Genomic DNA, 12,089 nt, shown 5'->3' on the forward strand with positions numbered 1-12,089 from the left:
CGTCCCGGGTCCCCGCGGGTGAGTGAACGGGCGGGGTCCGCGGGCCGGGGCGAGGACCCGCGAGCTGGGTGAGCCGGGCGCGACGTCCCGGGGTCCGGGCGGGTCCGGGCGGGGTCCTTGGGTCCGAGTGGGGACCGGCTAGCCGGGCGCGGAGTCCCGGGGTCCGGTGGGGCGGGCGGGGACCGGGTGGGGTCCAGGGGTCCGGGTGAGGGCTGAGCGGGGCGCGGCGTGACGGGGACCGGCGAGCGGGCACGGGGTCCGGGCGAGGTGCGCGCGTGCGAGTGTGCACGCTCGTGTCATTTGAAATGCGGGGCTGACGGAGCTCTCGTGGCCCGGGGAAAGAGCTTTCTTACCAAATTACCCGCTCATCTGACTTGATATTTGCAAAGAGCCTTTCCTAAGGTGGGAGAGGGGAAGCGGAGACAAGGAAGGGCGGGGGGATAATTATAAAGCTTGAAACTAGTCAGGTGTACTTTATTGCAGAAATTAGAGGTAATTTTTACGTAACCATGGTTTGTCTGATATGCAGTCTGTAATTTAATAATTAATGTGATTCTGGTTGTTTTACATGTCGTCAAACTAGGGTAGAGCGTTTATTGGAAGAAGTAGAGAGCTGGGATTCCTGAAGAAAGGAAAGTATGTCTAATTTTTAGCTGGCTTGATAGAAAAGTTTTAATTAGCTCAGGGAGGGTCAGCAGGATCTATTTGTATTTCAGGCATGTTAGGAAAAGGAAACCTAAAAAGAAAGGATTGCCAGAGCGGACCAAAAGGTCTGTGTCCTTTTTAGACATTTTAGATTCTCTCTCATCAGGCGAGAAATTGGATAGCGGATCTAAGCTGTAATTAATCTAATCTAGTGGGGGAAAAAAGGATTTCTATGGTAAGAGTGCGTGTAAAATGTTTCCCGTTCTACCCACTGTAGGACTTAACATCCATATTCTTTCTGGCACCTTATGGTACTCTGCAGTATTGAGGTTATTCCAGGCTTTATGATCCATTTCCCTGGCAACTAACTTTCCCCTGCCATGCTAGATTCTTTTTCTAGCATGTTAAGTGTTATGAGTTAAGAGATTCTTGAGAAACTCTGCAATAGCCAATTATTTGAGCTGCAAGAACCAAAAGAAAGCGGGGAGGGCGGAGGAAGGGGATGATAGAATCTGTTATGCAAATTGTCTTTTGAGTCAATATTAAGGGTGTTAACTTGCTTGTACATGATCAGGTTCATCTTTTCAATATTCCTTTTTGGTAGTTTTCTCCGAGATATGAATCATGGTTAGTAACATTTCCACGACATTTGTTTTAAGAGACCTCTCTCCTGTCCCCCATCGTAAAATAGATATCTGTATAGACACGTAATACATGTTTGCACATGAGCTAGTGTGAAAGTTTTTTGCGTTTTCTCCTCTAGAAGCTGGAGGGTCCAGGCTGAACTGAAGAATTCACCTAATCGTGATTTTGAATTTATGGTCACCTACTACTTAAGTGACCATAATATAGCTAAGCTGATGAATTCTCTATGAATTTAAAGTGTTAATGGCCTCAGAAAGATGCAGTTTCTTGTCAATTAAATTATGAGTTATGAAAATTTAATTTCTTTTTCATTTGGTGGATGAATGTGGCCTGTTCAAGCGATTTGCTCTGAACTGAGCCCTTGTGCCTTAGCCATGGAGTCTCTCTTAACGTGACTTCTACCTCGCTTCTCTTCCAAATGTTAGTTATTTCCAAATGATAGCCTTTGGAATCAAACCCAAATTGTTCTCAGCGTTTGTCAGCTGTTGCTTAATTGAACTAAAGGAAGAAAAAAGGATTTGTAAATGATAGTTTTATTATTTGTTTCCAAAATAGCTATTGTGTGTCTCCATAGCCCTGAGAACACTATGGCATGCTTTTATATATCGTTGATAATTAACTCATGTTAGATACTGTACCTGGGGGTAGAGGTGTGTGTGGGAGAATATGACAAGTTGAAAATGCCTGAAATCCGCCTAAGTTGTGAGTTTTATTGCCATATTCACGCAGTTGAGAAGCTAGCCACGCGGATGTATTGTTTTTGGGACTGGTTGTCATGTGTGGTATATTGCCATTTGGACTAAATTGCAGTCAGCTAGATATTGGCCTATTCCTAAAAGGAACTTAAAGCATAGGGGCTTTTCTACTGTTGATTTTTCCAAAGCAGTAGAACATTTTCAATGGCGTTTTCCCACATGAATATATTAGATAAGTTTGCAAGATGTAATATGTTTGAGTCCTCAAGGCAGATGAACAAATAGCTTTTGAGATGAATTATTACGCTTGATGGCCCCACGAGCTATCCACTGTTTAAAGAGCCCAGATCATTTAAGGCTCTGCAGTGGTGTAGAATTGCTGCAATATATGCTTAAAAGTTTTAGGGTTTTAAACATTCAGTATCAAACCTAGAAATGGAAATGGACATTTTAAATAATCGTGGCTATTAAAGTTTCATTGTCTTTGTGTTACTATAGAATATCATCTACAATATTAGCAACACAGCATAATGAAAACAGGCACTGATTCTTTAAAAATTTGATTTTAAACTGACAGTTGGTTTTCGATTAGGATGGAGGGGGGAGTGTTTCCTCCTTTGATTTGCCTTTTTAATGACCATATACTTGCATTTAGGGTTTGTAAATGGTCTTGAATTTTTAAACACAAACTAATAAATGATGTCTCAGAAATGAGAAATTACAGTTAGAAAGACTGACAAACACAGCTTTAAAAACATTAGGTGTTAGAATAAGACACTGAGAAGAGTCTACCAATAAATTAAAAATAAATCTTAATTTTTTTTACAGTTGGTAGGTAACGTTATTGAAAATGAGAAAAGTTATGTTGATTGTAAATTCATCAGCTTAATGAACTAGCTTTTGGTTAAGTCCTTTCAAGTTAGGATAACTGGCAAAGTACCTGTCAGCGTATAATTAAACTGAAGGGTGGTTCTAAGGACATCATTGTTAAAGCTGAAAAGGGCTTTAGAGACCATCTCCTCAGACCTCATTTTATAGATTAAGAAACTGTTAGAGGGGCAGTGTGACTAGTCCAAGAAGTAATGACTGCCTCCCAGCAAAATAAGGAAATGTGAGTTGTTGGTTGAGTGCCTGCCGTGCCCCCAGGATAGTTGATTCACACTGTCTCTAATCTGCAGGGTGGACATTGCCCACATTTTACAGATGAGGCTTAAAGAGGTGACCTGCTTGCCCCTGCCACATAGGCAGTAAATGGTAAAGCCGTGGTTTTCAAGTAAGTGAACACGTATGGGGTTGGCGTGTCATGTTCATGGGTTGATGCAGAGAAGAACACTGAATTAAAGGATATAACATAGCATTTTATCAAAATCAAAACTGTGCCACGTGAGAATGAACATAAGAAATAAGTATGTCACCTGATCGGGATTGATGTATGTGAAGCATCATTGTGTACTTTCTAATTTGATTCTAATTCGGTTATTCCATGTATCTGTTAACTAAGCAGAATATATTTTAATTAAAAATCTTTTTGGTTTACAAGGTTCCAGCAAGATGAAGATCAAAAGCAGTGGGGTTCTGTGTTTCTTCTCCATGGGCATTTAAAGTCTATTTAGAAAATACAGATAAATAATACGGAGATAACTGGCATTTATCACCTGATACTATGATGCTCATGAAAGGAAATTAAAATAAGAAAAGTCTAAAGAAAAGGTTTTGCATATGATTCTTTGAGGAACATTTTTAAAGTATTTTTTTCAGTTGAGATTGCTCAGTTAACAGCACATATTATCAGCTGCTTTCCGAGACGAAGAATTCATCCCACATTGGCTTTTTAGAACACTGATGTTATCTTTGATCTGGGCAGAGGTATTATTTTAATTGTTAAATCTTGCTGTTTAATTGTAATTTGCTGGGTTGAGATAACTTTGGCATCTGTTGATGAGATGCAGTGAGCTGGGGAAACAAGACCCTTGAAAGACAAGATAAAAAGGTGATGGGATTTTTAGATATGAACCTAGTAATTAAGATTTCATGGGATCATTTAGAGTGTTTTCCACCTCTCAGTGTTTGTTTCTTTTTCCTCCCTTAACAGCTATAACAACACTATATTTGGCCTGTGGTAAAAGACTGCAATATCCTTTCCTTTTTTACATAAATCCCCAAACTTCATTTCTCTTTACCCCTTCCTTGCTTTTATTAAAAGTTAAACACTCGTTTACTTAGCATAAAAAGACAGGTTATGTTTGGCATGCAAAGTGATCTGATACAGTTGAGTGTAACACAACCAGCACGCAATATGACCCAGCTCTTGGGCAAAAAAATCAGGGTAGCGATCATTGTTGAGGCTTATATGTAGATTATCACAGGAATATGATGTCATTGTTGCATTTTTTTGTAGAAACCAACAAACATGAAAACAAACTCTCATAAATGTTAAGCAATACTATAAGCATTCCGTATCTAATTTACATTTAAATGGAAAATGTTATATTTTCAACATGATTCAAGGAGCAAAATTAATAAGTCATCAATGTTGTTTATGTTCAGTGCTGCACTTTTACCCAAACTTAATAGGTCCTTATTTCCACTTTAGAATATTACTGTTTGGGAGATTTTGTTTCTTCAGGGGAGGGTCACATTTTTGCTTTTTGTTTTCAGATTAGGACATCACAAAGAGTTAGATGTTTGTCAGTGTAATGTTTGTTTTAGAGAACCACAGAAGGGAGGGTTTGGAAACTACTAATGATTTCCAGTTCATTAGCACCTACAAGTTCTCATGCATCCTGTTTCCTCCACCAGGGAGGTGCCAAGTCATATAATGAAGCCAGTATCAGTGGTGTGCCACTTGTGTAGCAGTGCAGAAAATGTATTTTTATTTTTCCTTAAGAAACATCTCTTGCTAAACCTAAGAGAAATGGAGCTGCACATTCCTGGGAAAAACCTATGTAGGAAACAAAAACTAATTAGAGCAGCAAATGTGATGCTCTCAGGTAATTGTAAAATAATTATTCCCCTTTAGCATCATCACCGTGTAATTGTTCCATCCAATATCCTCATGCTCTGAATCCAGATGTGAAGGGATGGAAACCACCTCCTCCTCCTGGGAATGTCTTTTTCATTTAGTGAGAGCTTTAGACTCCTTCTAAAGGACTTTTAAAAGAAAGGGGGAGACATTGAGGGAGATTTTGAACAGCTTCACTCTCCCCATTTGTTCTAAATCATGACAGAAAGTGATTACTCCAACTGTTTTTATAGAAATACAATTCCAGTTATGTGGCTGAAATGCCTTGTGAGCGTATTTGAGATTTACGCATTTGCTGTGCCAACCTGGAGTTTTATGAACGGTCTCTTTTATGAACTACAGATTGTATGTTATATTCAGATACTAAGAGTGATGGTTTAAAATCAGCTGATAATTTAAAATGTAATGCTAGTAAGTGTGTAATCCTGTGGCTTTCAAAATGATGTATGAGTACAAATTCAGATTTTGGTTACATTTTGTTACTCCATTTGAATGAATGCCTCAGAGCCAACTTAACCAGCAAATTATTAGACCCATTTTTTTTTCCTCCTAAAGATTTATGTAAATTAAGTTTAAGCGGTATTTAAACTATCAGGTCGGCTTTATTATTCTGTATTTTTCTATCAGGCTACGTGGCCTTTTACTTAAGGTGGGGTTTTAAATGAAGAAATGTGTGCTGAAGAGATCTTCATTTAAACAGTCTGTGTCGTCTAGATCAGCAGCCCACGAGTAACCTAGGTAGTTGACCAATTTACCAGGATTCCTCTCATAGTAATAGTGCTTTAAAGGTAGGAGTTAGATATAATATTTTGATTTTAAATCTCAATAATTAAAGAAGTCAGCCAGGCACGGTTGCTCACACCTGTAATCCCAGCACGTTGGGAGGCCGAGGCAAGCGGATCACTTGAGGTCAGGAGTTCGAGACCAGCCTGGCCAATATGGCAAAACCTGTGTCTACTAAAAATACAAAAATTAGTTTGCTGTGGTTTCACATGCCTGTAGTCCCACTTACTTGGAAGGCTGAGGGAGGAGAATCGCCTGAACCTGGGAGGTGGAGGTTGCAGTGAGCTGAGATCGCAGCATGACACTCCAGCGTGGGCGACAGAGCAAGACTCTTCTTCTTCTAATAATAATAATAACGAAGAAGTCCCAGAAGTTTGTCTCTTCAGTGAGACTGTGTGGTGCTGTCTGTCATAACCATGGAAATCCAGTCCCCCCAGCGCCGCGGCTGCTTTGTCTGACACTTACAAGCTCCAATAGGACTGAAGATTTCCTGCTTTCACAGATGAAGGTGGTGACTCACTACTCAGGGAGAATGAAATTCAGGTCAGCTGATTTGTTTGACATCTTGACATAGCTTTTGGACAGCTTAAATTGTTTTTGGTGCCGTAACAGTATACTCCTAAGTACTTCAATTTACATACTAAGTCTAAAATCATGTGCTTTTATGCTGAAAGTCTTGATTTTATGCTTTTTCTAAAGTTCACAGTTTGACTATAACTCATTAAATTTTAAGGTGGTATTTTATATCCTTTTCCCCAAATTATGTCTTCCTTTCTCCTAGTAGCAGGAAAGTTGAATCTCATTTATTTGACACAAAGACCATCGGTTGGTCCTTCAGGCTAAAATAGTAAAATAATTTGTTACTTAGTTGAATGTGGTCAGTAGGCCTAAAATATGTGTGTGGGGCATATGTATATATATATGTGACTATATATCTGGAAAGTCATCTTATTGGACATACGGTTAGGCTTTGTGTCCTCACCCAGATCTTATCTTGAACTGTAGTCACCATAATCCCCACGTGTCAAGGGAGAGAGCAGGTGAAGGTAATTGAATTACAGGGTTTCCCATGTGCTGTCCTCGTGGTAGTGAGTTCTCACAAGATCTGATGGTTTTATAAGGGGCCCTTCCCCCTTTGTTCAATGCTTTCCCTTGTTGCCACTTTGTGACGAAGGTGCCTTGCTTCACCTTACCTTTCTGCCATGACTGTAAGTTTCCTGAAGTCTCCCCAGCCATGCTGAACTGTGAGTCAATTAAAACTATTTTCTTTATAAATTACCCAGGCTCAGGCAGTTCTTAATAGCAGTATGAAAATGGACTAATACAGCATAGTTCTTCACTTTCTTAAAATATTTGCCATGAAATGGTCTTTGGTTACAAAAGTCATGATACTTGTGTTTTTGGATTATTACCATTGTAACTGAAAGATTTTATGTTCAGAAAAGTTTCACATTGTGACCAGAGATGTACTGCAAATTAGTGATACTGCTAGAAAAAAGTCTCGCGACTGTATTTCGACTCTCCTTCCCAGAACTTTGGATTAACTCCCATGAAGGGTGAAGACAACCTCACTCTGGCAATCCTGCCATGTTACTGGGTGAAAAGCTGAGACTCTTTCCCTTTTGAGGGCCTCTTTTCTCCTCACTGCTGAGTCCTTGGATCTGGGCGCTTCTTCTGTTTCTCAGTGGCAATTGAGATGTTGCTACTCCTGAGGTCTTTTCAGAGTGAGAGTAGGAAGAAAAATGGACTCTTCACAGAGAAATCTGGACAGCTGGGCCTTTGCTGATGTTGTCTTATTGCACAGATACTTATGGTCCTCCACGGACCACACCCCCTACCTCGTGCCTCTTGGCTGCTGCTGCCATTTTATATGATCCATGTCATGATCCCATGGCCGCCTGTTGCTGCTGAAAGGGGTCCTTGAAATTTGTATTGTCTAGTGGGAGTCCAGCACATAAAGTGAACACTTAAAAAAGGTGAACGTTACAGCAGATTCACAAGCCTGGAAGGGGGTAAATTAGTGTAAACCAACTTAAATATCCCCCTCTCCGCGTGCGCGCGTGTGCACACACACACACACACACCCAGGTGTTTTCTCTTTGGAACTTGGGGGAAGACATTGGATATCAAGTGAAACAGGGTCGAAATCATTTGGTCCTTGAAAACTCTTAGGGGAATAATGGAAAGATGATACCCAAAAGCATGAAGACAGAAAGCATTTGGTAGAGGACTAATGTGGATTTACTTCATTGTTTTGCTCTTCACTCCTGAGTCTCTGTACCCTGGCCTAGATTCAGTGTGGTCATAAACAGTACAGCTTTTTCCGAAGTTTTCTTGTTGCCTTTCTTATGTTTTCCTGATTTGTGTATATTTTTAAAAAATCTCCTCTAATGCCCGTTTTATTATCCTTTTCCTGAGCGGCTTCCTAAGTTTCAAGAGAAGGGGCCATATCCGTCCGGTATTTAGTTCTGAGGGTTGGAGCCTTGGGAGGAGAGCAGTATCCAAATACCTAGCTCATCACTTGTAAATTCCACTGGAGCAGCTGCTTGTTTCTGCGCATTGAACTGTATTTTGACTTCCTACATTATAGGAGGAGTGTTGAGTTTTCGGGTTGAGCATAAGGGTGGCGTGTTTCGGAATGATTAACTTTATGAATGTCTTTGTCTGGACCAGCTATATTTGGCTATGCTGCAGCTGTGTTTGCCTTCTCAAAATTGTCACCAGGAGGCCTCCAACTGCAATTACTCACTTCAGTCCATGCTGGTAACATCTTTGCTCGTGACTCCCATTGTCCAGCCAGCCATCTTTTCTCGGTGTCAGGATTGAGGGAGAACGCAGGAATCATTTGAGAAGCCCGGATGCTGCTGAATGCTGCTGGCAGCTCTGTCTCAAAGCAGTTTCTTAATATTAAGCCGTCCTTACATTGCCTCCTCGTGCATTTGGGATTCTTCTTTCTTTTCACCACAAGCTCATGTTTTCCTGTCTCCTTGTTCCCTCTTTTCTTTCACGCTTTGATGTCCAAAAGCTGCCACCAGCATCAAATCGACGGTGTTTCTTCCTCCTCTGGGTACCTAGAGCACTTGGGAATGTGTTTTTACTTCTGGTGTCTTAGAGTCCTCTTACATAAGGGCCTCTCTCCTGTGTTGGAAAGGAGACTGAAAGGCAAGTACTCTTTTTTCTTCCCCTTGGTTGAGTACTTGTTGCAGAATTTACCTTTCTCTCGGGAGGAATTGAGGAAATACTTTTTCTTACTACAAAGACCATTTGAATTCCATTGGCTATGTGTGCCTTTTAATTTTTCATGGGAGTAACTTCCTCTTGGATTGTTCGACTTGCCCTGTATGTCATAAAATGGAACCACTGGGGACATGGCATCAGGGCCTTTCCCAGCACCAGAGTGGAAGAGTGTCCTTCAAGGCTGGGCATCCTTTGCCACCATCTCATGAGAATGCCTGGCCTGCCTTCTAATCTGTTCCATGCCTACTTCAAGTCTCAGTTGACTTGTCAAGATTCCTCATCTAGAAAATAAGGACAATAAAATATGCTGCTTACCTGTCCCACAGTGTTACTGTCAGACTAATGTTGGGAAAGAAATGATAACCTAAATATTTTATAGCTTCCTGGCACTTTAAAACTGGCCACAAGTTCCCCTGCATTTCCCAGGAGGATCAACTCTAATGGAACTTCATTACAACCAAAGAGTAAATGTTTTCTTCTTCAGAACCTTCATGCTTTGAAATCTCAGGCAAAGACCCATAAAGCATTATTGCTCCCAAGTGAACTTTCAGAAAATGCACAGTCCCCAGGACAACATCATGAAGACTGATTTTTTTCTTCCCCTCGCCTTTCTGCGTGATGATTGAGAAGTAGAATGAAGTTCATGTTCTCTCTGTGAACTAGTGGTCAGACCTTTCCATTCTGGGATGGGGTGACGCGAAAGCAATATCTCCACGTGATCCTTCTGAAAAAAGCCCTTCTCTACACCAGCTGAAATAGATTTTGATTTTCTTATGGGAAGAGAATCAGCCACACAATATGAAGGCTGGTTCTGACATAAAGGGAATCACAACCCTTGCAGAAACCCAGCCATTAAAGAAACGATTTTTTCCTTTCTTCTTCCTTTTTTTTTTTTTTTTTTTTTTTTGAGATGGAGTTTCGCATTGTCACCCAGGCTGGAGTGCAGTGGCTCCATCTCAGCTCACTGCAACCTCTGCCTCCCAGGTTCAAGCGATTCTCTTGCCTCAGTCTCCCAAGTAGCTGGGATTACAGGTGCCCGCCACCATGCCCGGCTAATTTTTTCTATTTTTAGTAAAGACGGGGTTTCACCATGTTGGCCAGGATGGTCTCAAACTCCTGACCTCGTGATCCGCCTGCCTTGGCCTCCCAAAATGCTGGGATTACAGGTGTGAGCCACCGTACCCGCGTTTTTTTTTAGGGGGGAGGGGGGGATGGAATCTTGCTCTATTGCCCAGGCTAGAGTGCAGTGGTACAATCTTGGCTCACTGCAACCTCCGCCTCCTGGGTTCAAGTGATTCTCCTGCCTCAGTCTTTGGAGTAGCTGAGATTACGGGCCCCCACCTGACTAATTGTTCTGAACTTTTACTAGAGACGGGGTTTCACCATATTGGCCAAGCTAGTCTCGAACTCCTGACCTCATGTGATGAGTCCACCTTGGCCTTCCAAAGTGTTGGGATTACAGGCGTGAGCCACTGCGCCTGGCCAAGGACACGATTTTGATAATATGAATATGGAGCAGGGAGGACTGTAGATCCTGCAGCCTTGGGTGGCCTCATTATGTGCTCAGGTCACAGAATGCCTGGAGGATGCCGATGGAGAGAGTCCTTGGGGAAATGACCTAGACACGGAATTGGTGATTTTTTTGCCTTATGTGGTGGTGTAGGGTTAAGACAAGGGGTTTGGTGTGTGGGTTATCTGCAGCATCTATGTGGTATCCAGCTGCAGGGTGTGTCCTAGTTATTTTGGTGGTTAATAAACAGGCACTTCTTCTGATGTCGATGATAGGGTCTTTGGAGTGCTAAGAGATCAGAGCCTCCACAGAATATAAGTTTGCTCCCAGTGCTGCAATGACTTGATGCCCTAGATCAGACAGCACAGATTCTGTTTGGAAGCCTAAAGCCTCGGTGTGTGAAGCCATTGTTGAGGAATATCCTCCATGACGGGCCAGGGGAATATTTGGCACCTACTGTAGCTGAGAGTGTGATATTGACTGTGGAGAAATTCTCCAGGCTGTGAATGTGACCTCCAAAATGCAGACTCTTGCCTCTCGTCACACAGCACTTTGCATTAGGGTGAACCAGGGGACTTCGCTGGAGGCAGGGGAGACTTTGGCAATATCAAAGATGACTGTTGTTGCTGAGATGGTTGGGAAGGGAAAACTAGGTCTGTGGCTGAAAGCTGGCGAAATCTTTGGAGAAGGGGGCCAGCCACACAGATACTACAAATGTTTATGTACAAATTAATTGGCACTTTGTAATTAGCACTTTTTCTCTTATCAATGTCAAAGAAATCTGATTAACTTTATAGGCAGACTTTCCATTGGGCCAACGGTTTTAAATCTGCCTGTTGTAAAAAGTGACCAAGAGTGGACTTTTGTCACCTCAGAAGCCACGTGATTGGCCACACTTTATCTTGCCTCTCTCTGTCTCGTTTTTCAGGTCTCCTAAGGACATGCTACTTTTGATCCAGATTTGTTTCCAGATCCCTGCTCAAGTAGTAATCGTGCAGACCCCAGAAGCCGGAAAATGTTTTCTAATGTCAACCAAACTAATTCCTTGCCAATGATATGCTGCTTTTTGGTGTGTGTTTCTTTTAATTCTGATTACTGATACTTTAAGGGATGCTGCCTTCCTGTGGTTACATTTTCTGAACTATTTTATGAGATTAGTTGTTCTTGATTTAGGATATACCATGAGCCAGCCATCAGGCTAAGGAGTTTATATTTTATCAATCCTCAGAAAAATTTTCCTCAGTAATTTGTGTCATTTCCATCTCACAAATGAGGATATTGAGGTTCTGAAAGGTGGTGGTACTGAAAACCCCAAAATGCACCTGTGTTCCTCGTTTCCAAAGCCTGAGGTTGCACCTCTGTTCCTCGTTTCCAAAGCCTGAGGTTGCACCTCTGTTCCTCCTTTCCAAAGCTTGAGGTTGCGGCTCTGTTTCTCGTTTCTGTAGCCTGAGGTTGCAGCTCCCTTTCTCCTTTCTGTAGCCTGAGGTTGCAGCTCTGTTTCTCGTTTCCGAAGCCTGAGGTTGCACCTCTGTTTCTTGTTTCCAAAGCCTGA

At 41.8% G+C, this 12,089-nt stretch overlaps 1 protein-coding gene across 11 annotated transcripts in view; it reads left to right on the top strand.

The window, feature by feature from the left end:
* Positions 1-12,089, top strand: part of CELF2 (CUGBP Elav-like family member 2) — a 543,854-nt gene that overhangs the window by 225,000 nt on the left and 306,765 nt on the right. The window lies entirely within an intron of this gene.

The sequence above is a fragment of the Rhinopithecus roxellana genome, chromosome 11 (assembly GCF_007565055.1).
Source record: "Rhinopithecus roxellana isolate Shanxi Qingling chromosome 11, ASM756505v1, whole genome shotgun sequence".
Taxonomy (NCBI): Eukaryota; Metazoa; Chordata; class Mammalia; order Primates; family Cercopithecidae; genus Rhinopithecus; species Rhinopithecus roxellana.